The sequence below is a fragment of the Monodelphis domestica genome, chromosome 3 (genome assembly GCF_027887165.1).
Source record: "Monodelphis domestica isolate mMonDom1 chromosome 3, mMonDom1.pri, whole genome shotgun sequence".
Classification (NCBI taxonomy): Eukaryota; Metazoa; Chordata; class Mammalia; order Didelphimorphia; family Didelphidae; genus Monodelphis; species Monodelphis domestica.
The window spans coordinates 81,683,084-81,692,272 of NC_077229.1; positions in this window are offsets into that span (position 1 = coordinate 81,683,084).

Here is a 9,189-nt window from a genome sequence, read left to right on the forward strand (position 1 = left end):
TTCCCAAGTACAAAATAGGGGAGAGATGAGGCCAGATGGCAGGCATCTGATCCCTCCTGACTACATCTGTAGTATTTAGTTGTCACATTTTAGAAGGGATATTAATAAAATAGAGTGTTTCAGGAGAAAATAACCAAGGTATTGAAGGTTCATGCCCCATGAGTTTCCTTTGAAGGAATATAAAATGTTTAGCTTGGAGAAAAGAAGCCTTAGCAAAGAAATATTAGCTATCTTCAGATATTTTGAGTGCTTTTATGTAGAAGGAGGGTTATATTTGCTTTGCTTGGCTCCAGGGTGAAGGTCTAGGACAAGAGTGTGAAAATTACAGGGGCAAATTTAGGCTGGATGGAAAGAAAAACTATCCAACAATTGGTTATGCAGAAATGTAAAAGCTTTTCTTGGAAGGCTGAAGTCTGCACCCCAACCCACTGGAATTAAAGATCTGGCTGTATGATCTCCTGTGGGATACATTGTAAAGGAGATTTTTTTTTTCCAGTTTGGGTTGGATTCAATAGCCACTGAGGTACCTGTCATTCTGACCTTAATCCATAGAATCCCTCTCAACTTTCATGTGAATAAGAATTAATGAAAAACATCTATTAAGCCTTAATATGGATCAAATACTATGTTGTGTCCGGAGATAAAAATACAAACATGAGAATGTCTCTGTTCTCACAGATATTATTCAAATCGGGGAGACTATGCATATAGGCAGCAATGTAATGGTAATTTTTTTTATTAAAAAAAATTCTTTTAAATTAATTTAGAATATTTTTCCATGGTTACATGATTCATGTTCTTTCCCTCCCCTCTTTACTCCCCCCTCCCATTGTCAATGAGCAATTCAGCTGGGTTTTACATGTATCATTGATCAAGACCTATTTCCATATTATTAATATTTGCAATAGAGTGTGTACGGTAAATGTTTAACAAAAAGCTTTCTGAAATATATATATATATTGCTGATACTTTTAAAGCTTTTTCTGTATTACTTTTTCTGTTAAATATAGACAATCATAAAAACAAATCAAACCTTGATTTGCAGCATTTTCTCCCAAGTGTAAATGTTCATTCTGAATATTTAAAAAATTAGCTCTAGTTAAGTCTATGTTGACTCTAGCACACCTCTGCTTAGGAAGTTGTGACAAGAGTTTTGGAAGCAAGGGCAATCAGAGAGTGGAACTAGATCTTTATGGAGAAGTTCAATACTCCTACTACCATCTATTCATTTAAAACAGTACTTTCTCTACAACTTTTTATTATTGAAAATCTGCTTAGAACATTGTGCAATTCAAGGACTTGCCTGGGGTCACATAGCCTGGACAGGCCAGAGGCAGGACTTGAACCCAGGTCCACCTGGCCTTGAGGCCAGTTCTCTATCTTCTATGGTTTACTAGGTAATTTATATAGGGCTATAGAGTTTACAAAGTGCTTTTAAAAACCTTATCTCATTTTATCTTCATTACTATACTGTGAAGTAGATAGTTTCTCAGAAAAAGTATTTATTCAAGGATATCCAGGGAAATAATGAAAAAAAACACATATGATGGGGGCCATGCAGTCCCTGACCTAAAACTATATTACAAAGCAGCAGTCATCAAAACAATTTGGTACTGGCTAAGAAACAGAAAGGAAGATCAGTGGAATAGACTGGGGGAAAGCGACCTCAGCAAGACAGTATACGATAAACCCAAAGATCCCAGCTTTTGGGACAAAAATCCACTATTCGATAAAAACTGCTGGGAAAATTGGAAGACAGTGTGGGAGAGACTAGGAATAGATCAACACCTCACACCCTACACCAAGATAAATTCAAAATGGGTGAGTGACTTAAACATAAAGAAGGAAACCATAAGTAAATTGGGTAAACACAGAATAGTATACATGTCAGACCTTTGGGAGGGGAAAGGCTTTAAAACCAAGCAAGATATAGAAAGAATCACAAAATGTAAAATAAATAATTTTGACTACATCAAACTAAAAAGCTTTTGTACAAACAAAACCAATATAACTAAAATCAGAAGGGAAACAACAAATTGGGAAAAAATCTTCATAGAAACCTCTGACAAAGGTTTAATTACTCATATTTATAATGAGCTAAATCAATTGTACAAAAAATCAAGCCATTCTCCAATTGATAAATGGGCAAGGGAAATGGATAGGCAGTTCTCAGATAAAGAAATCAAAACTATTAACAAGCACATGAAGAAGTGTTCTACATCTCTTATAATCAGAGAGATGCAAATAAAAACAACTCTGAGGTATCACCTCACACCTAGCAGATTGGCTAACATAACAGCAAAGGAAAGTAATGAATGCTGGAGGGGGTGTGGCAAAATAGGGACATTAATTCATTGCTGGTGGAGCTGTGAACTGATCCAACCATTCTGGAGGGCAATTTGGAACTATGCCCAAAGGGTGACAAAAGAATGTCTACCCTTTGACCCAGCCATAGCACTGCTGGGTCTGTACCCCAAAGAGATAATGGACACAAAGACTTGTACAAAAATATTCATAGCTGCGCTCTTTGTGGTGGCCCAAAACTGGAAAATGAGGGGATGCCCATCAATTGGGGAATGGCTGAACAAACTGTGGTATATGTTGGTGATGGAGTACTATTGTGCTAAAAGGAATAATAAAGTGGAGGAGTTCCATGGAGACTGGAACAACCTCCAGGAAGTGATGCAGAGCGAGAGGAGCAGAACCAGGAGAACATTGTACACAGAGACTAATACACTGTGGTATAATCGAACGTAATGGACTTCTCCATTAGTGGCGGTGTAATGTCCCTGAACAACTTACAGGGATCCAGGAGAAAAAAAACACCATTCATAAGCAAAGGATAAACTATGGGAGTGGAAACACCGAGAAAAAGCAACTGCCTGAATACAGAGGTTGAGGGGACATGACAGAGGATAGACTCTAAATGAACACTCTAATGCAAATACTATCAACAAAGCAATGGGTTCAAATCAAGAAAACATCTAATGCCCAGTGGACTTACGCATCGGCTATGGGGGGTGGGGGGGAGGAAAAGAAAATGATCTATGTCTTTAACGAATAATGCTTGGAAATGATCAAATAAAATATATTTAAAAAAAAATATTTATTTAATGGTCACACTGCAAATATCTGACAGTGATTTAAACCTTGGTCTCAATTCTAACCAAGCTCCAAGTTCAAGACACTATTACATACCACCTTCCTCACAGAAGGGTGATATAGTCCTGTATGAAGAGTATTGGGATTCCCCAACTGATAAATGGTCAGAGGATATGTACAGGAAGTTCTCAGATGAAAAAATACAAAATATCTAGTCATATAAAAAAATCTACATCACTATTGACTAGAGAAATGCAGATTAAAACAACTCTGAGATATCACCTCACACCTATCGGATTGGCTAATGTGACAAAAAATGAATATGATAAATGCTGGAGAAGATGTTGGAAAATTGGAACACTAATACACTGTTGGTATTGAACTGATATGACTTATTCTGGAGCTATGCCCAAAAGGCTATATAAAACTGTGCATGCCTTTTTTTTCAGATGGATTTTATATATGTGTGTGTGTGTGTGTGTGTGTGTGTGTGTATGTACATATATATAGTTTTTTTTTTTTACCAATTACATGTAATAACAAATTTCTATACAAGTTTTCAGGCAATTTGATCTCGGTTATTGTAGCAATCCACCCCTAGCTATGGGCAAGGGAAACAGTTAGAAGGTACAGAGTGGCTTAGAAGAGAGCATGTTCAGTCTTGCTCATGGCTAGGAAAGCCTCTGACCCTTGACCCCAGCTTCCCCCAGGTTAGGTGGGAAAACAGGTTTCTTTGTGTTCAACTGGCTAAGAGAAATCACACCTATACCTTGTTGTTAACCAATGATAATCATCCCTATGTATCGTGTATATTTGCATATCAAAGACATTAAAAACAGAGCCACAGCAATCTCCGCCCTCTCGCTCTCTTGGATCTCAGCTCTCACTGATGCCGGTCCTTGCTGTAGCTTGGCCTCTGACCAAGCTCCATCTTTAATTCCTTTCCTTCTCTATCTCTCTCACCTGGGACCTGGCCTTCAGCCAGGCACTTTCTTTTCTCTATCATGTCTCCGACCTGTGTGGGATTAAGTCTGGATCACTGAACAGTATTAGCCTTTCGGAAAGCGGTCCAGACTGATCGGAGTTTTGCTGTGGCTCATTATAATCAATGAGGCCTGGTTTTCTGACTCATTTCTGCCACCTCATATCTCTAACTTGGCTCCGCCGTGCCCCTCGTGGTATCCAAAATTCTATCCTTCCTCTATCTTCCTACCTTGTGGCTTCTCGCGGGTTCGGGAAGCCACAGTTATGTATGTATCATCACATATAACATATTCCTATGTTGTTCATTTTTGTAAGTGAGTAAACTAATAAAACCAAAACTTCAAAACATAAACCCAAATAAATATGTGATAAATCGTATGCTTTCATCTGCATTCTGACTCCAACAGTTCTTTCTCCGGAGGTGAATAGCATTCTTTGCCATAAGTCCTTCAGAATTGTTCTAGATCATTGTATTGCTGAGAGTGGCTAAATCTATCACATTTGATCATTCTACTTTGCATACCCTTTGACCCAGAAATACCAGTACTAGGTCTATATCCCCAAGAGATCATGGAGAAAGAAAAAGGACTTACATGTACAAAAATATTTATAGCAGCTTTCTTTGTGGCAGCAAAAAATTAGAAACTGAAGAAACGTCTACCAGTTTGGGAATGGCTGAAGAAGTTGTGCTATATGATTGTAATGTAATTTTATTGTTCCATAAGAAATGACAAACAAGATGAGTTCAGAAAGACTTGTATAAATTGATGCAGAGTAAAGTGGGCAGAACAAGGAGAACTCATGATGAAAAGTGCTATCTACAGCCATAGAAGGAACTGTCAGACTATGAATGCATATAGAAATATGCCATTTCTTGCCTTATTTTTTTCTTACATGTATGATATGTCTTCTTTCACAACATGAGGAATAGGGAAATTTGTATTGCATGACAACACTGAAATAACTTATATCAGATTGTTTGCTGCCTAGGCAGGGGAGAAGAAAAGAATTTGGGTTACAAAAGGTCAGAAAACAATCTTTTAAAAAAAAAGATTTCCATAAATATAATAAATAATAAAAAATAAAAGGAATGAGTTGGCAAAAAAAAGAAAGTATTGGGAACAATAAAACTCAGAATAAACTGAGGTGAGGCTGTATTTGTTTCTAAGTCTATATTGAGATTGAAGGGTATATAGTAGGTAGAAATCAGGAAGACCTGGGTTGGAGGAATGCTTTTGACACAAATTGATTGTGTGACTCTGGTCAAGTCACTTATTTTCTCACTGCTCTAAGCATCTCTCTAAATTCTAAGTCTCTCAGATGCAGAGATGGTGCTACCTTGGATGGAGAGAAGGAATTTCCTCACATGAAAATTCCCTATCTCTATATTAGGAATATAGGAACAACAAAAAAAGAATTGGGCTGATGCTTTGGACAGATGAATTGACAGTAATAAAAGATAGAAAGATAGCTTGACTTCCTACTTTTGCTCTTTGCCATAGAGATGATATTTGGGCTACACATGACAACAAAAGTGGCTGACAGAGTTGCTAACATGGATAAGAAAGGATATACTAGGTAAAATAGAATATAGCAGCCCCTGATAATTTCAAGAGATTCATATGAGCTACATCCCAGGGTCTTGAAAGTAACTAACCATGGTTGTATACTTACAAGATCAAATGGAGCTCCAGAGAGGTACTAAATGGGAGAAAAGCAAACATTGTCCCTGTAACTTGTATAGCTCTTGTTGACCTGTTCTTGTCATTCATACAGTCCCCTGTACTCCCCACAGACTCTCAATTGAGGTCTACATCTCATCCTTTAATGAGAAAATTGAAACTATAGAAATTATTAAATATGAGCTCCTTCTCTTAACTCTTTGACATCATCACTCATTCTCTTCTCCTTAACTCTAGTCCTTGATGAAATGGTCTTTCTTCTTGCCAAGGTCGACCCTTTTCTATGCTCTTGATAACCTTCTCCTGTTTGTTAGTAAAAAGCCCCCACAATGATGTCCTTTCTCTGTCTCTCTCTAATCTTCAATTTCTCCCTACTTACTCCTTTTTTTCTGTGCTGCCTACAACACATCCATATCTTTCCTATAGAGTATTTTAAAAATCTTTACTAGATGTTACCATTCTTTCTAGTGTAACATATGGCCAGTCAGGAGGGTCATACCCACCTACACTGGGGAACTGGAGAGAGAGAAAGAGTTGAGAGAATGAGAGGAGAAAGGGATGGATATTTCCCCTTGCTTCCCTTTGGGAAAGGTAAAGGTTAGGTCTCCTTAAGGGACTGAATATGTCTCCTCAGAGAATAGGTTTGGGAGGTGGAAATTAAGGACTGGAGGAGAGTGCTTTGGAGAAATGATCCACTGCCTCCCTTCTTGATCTTAGCTGTTGTTGAGAGGTAGGATACATTTTCCTGCCTCTGGGTCCTTCCAGTACCCCAACTACCATTTTTCCCTTTAAGATCTGTGTTTACTCCTCAACCCTGGTCTTGAGCTAATCCTCCTCCTTGGGGAGAGGTATGGTTCTCCCCAAATCTTCAGACCCTTTCTTTGATGTCAGAAAGTAGGCAGATCTGATCTAAATAGTAACATTTTAATAGAGAACCACTCAGGAAAGGGAAAAATTGAAGGTTTGGGTAAGGAAACTGGATAGCAGGAGTCCTTAAAGACTGGCCAAGTGACCCCCCCCAAAATTTGAGGGTCTAGGCACTCAGCCTCAACCTCTCTTCTGGTCAGCTGCTGATTGACCCTACTCCTGAGCTAATCTGGTTAAATTGCTGGAGTTCAAGATAAACTGGAGATAGAGGTGGAGAAAATCCTTGGTGAGGATTTTCTCAGTAGATGGCTTCTTTTAAAGTCCAGTCTATTCTGTTTGAGCTGAGCAAGACTTCATAGGTTCACTAGGAAGCAGTTGTTCAGGGAAACCTCCAGCCTCATAGATCCTCGGTCAGGCTCTCAGCTGAAAGAGTGAGAGTTAAAGTGGCAGTTTCTGAGTTCCACTCAGCTTCTGTTCTTTTTCTGGAATCTTGGGTCTCTTCCTTTCTGCCCCTCCCCCGTGTGGGCTGATTCTTGCTTCATGGGGTTCAATTCTTCTCTTTTGCAATTTCTCTCTTTTGGAAATTCCTCTCTCTTACACTAGCTATATTGTCCTATAACTTTTTTGAGGGGAGGACAAAGTTTCAGGAAAAAAAAGCTATTTTCTTTTCTTCCCCTCCCATTTCTCTTACTCATTTTTCAACTCTTTTTAGTATGGCTTGTTAAGGGCAAATTTAGGGTTGAGCCTGAGTTGGTCACCAGGGATTTAATTTCTAAATCCCAATGAAACACTCAAGTCAGAATGGAATTTTATGGTGGTTTATTTACAATTTAAGGAAGAAATTAAGAATGAGAGAGAGTAAAGAGAATTTAAACTCTTCCAGCCTGGGCTGAGCCAGGCAGGAATTCAGAGGCCTTGGCCAAAGGGGCCTCCCCAGAAAGCCAAGGGAAAGGGGAGTCAGTCTTATCATTCACCATGTGACTGTCTAAAGGAAGCCGTCTAAGGAGCTCTTCCAGGCTCAAGTTCCAGGGTCAACTCCACCAAAGCTCCCTCCCCACAGGAAGTGACGTGAAATATAAAGGCAATTCTTTACATCACTTCCTGTGTCTCACATGTGCCAATGGTGGCTTAAGCTTGGCTTAGGATAGCCCAGGAGTCACTCAGTTGTTTCTGATTTGTCACTTGCTAGCACATGCCAGTCATAGGCCTTCCTCCCCAACACTTAATCCTTAAGTGTGGGTTACATTCCTGGGTGCTAGACTAGGAAAAATGTAGAAAATCTAAAATTCACAGGCTCCTGTTCTAATCTCTCAACTGACATTGCTTTCTCCATTTATCAGTGATCTCTTTTCATTTCCAAATATGATGGTCTTTTCTTAATACCCATGCTTCTTGACTCTCTCTCTCAACATCTGGCACTGTTGACTACCCTCTCTTCTTGATTACTGCCTCCTCTGGGATTTTGTGAGACTTTTTTTGGTTGTCCTCCCACTTATTTGATTTTTCCTATCCTTTCTTTTTTGTCAAATTATAATTCATATAGACACCATAACTATGGATACATTCTAAGGATCTCTTTCCTGGGCCTTCTCTTTCTTTCCTACATTCTACCTCCTGGTGATCTTATCAGCTCCCACCCTTTTAATTATTATTTGTATATAGATGAAAATGTTTCCAGATTTTGTTTCTCTACTGAGCTCCAGATCAGCATTTGAAATTTTGAACTAGAAAGCCTGTATGTGGGGGCAGCTGGGTAGCTCAGTGGATTGAGAGCCAGTCCTAGAGACAGAAGGTCCTGGGTTTAAATCTGGCCTCAGACACTTCACAGCTGTGTGACCCTGGGCAAATCACTTAACCTCTAGCCCTTACCATTCTTCTGCCTTGGAACCAATACATGGTATTGATTCCAAGACAGAAGGTAAGGGTTTAAAAAAAGAATCCTGTATGTCATTTCAAATTCACCATGTCCAAAATAGAACTTAGTCTTTTTTTCCTCTCCCAAGCCCGTCCTTCTTCTTTGTTCCTTATTCAAGAGCACTACCAGCCTTCCAGGTCCTCAGGTTTACAACCTTTCTCAGTTTTACTCATTCCACATCATTCATTAGTTCTCAAATCTTGTTACTTCTACCTCCTCAACATTGCTGGCTCTTCTCTCTACCCACATAGTCAAGTTCAGGCACACATCACCCCTCACCTGGACTAGTGCAAAAGTCTCCCAATTGGATTCCCTGTCTCAAGTCTCTCCTCCAACTCATCCTCTATTCAACCTCAAGTGATTTTTGGGAAGCCTCGATGTGATCACATCATTCTTAAAGAAACTGGTGGCTCCCTCTTAACTCTAGGCTCAAATAAAAATCTCTCTGACATTTAAAATGCCTAACACACAATAAGCACAAATTCTTTATTAATTGAAATTTTTCACAACTTGGCCTCAGTTAGTATTTGCCTTCATGTACCCTACTGTATAATCAAACTAGCCTACACGTTGCCTCTCATACAAGGCACTCCATTTCCTATCTGTCTTTGACCTGGCTGTTTCCTGTGCATGGTATGC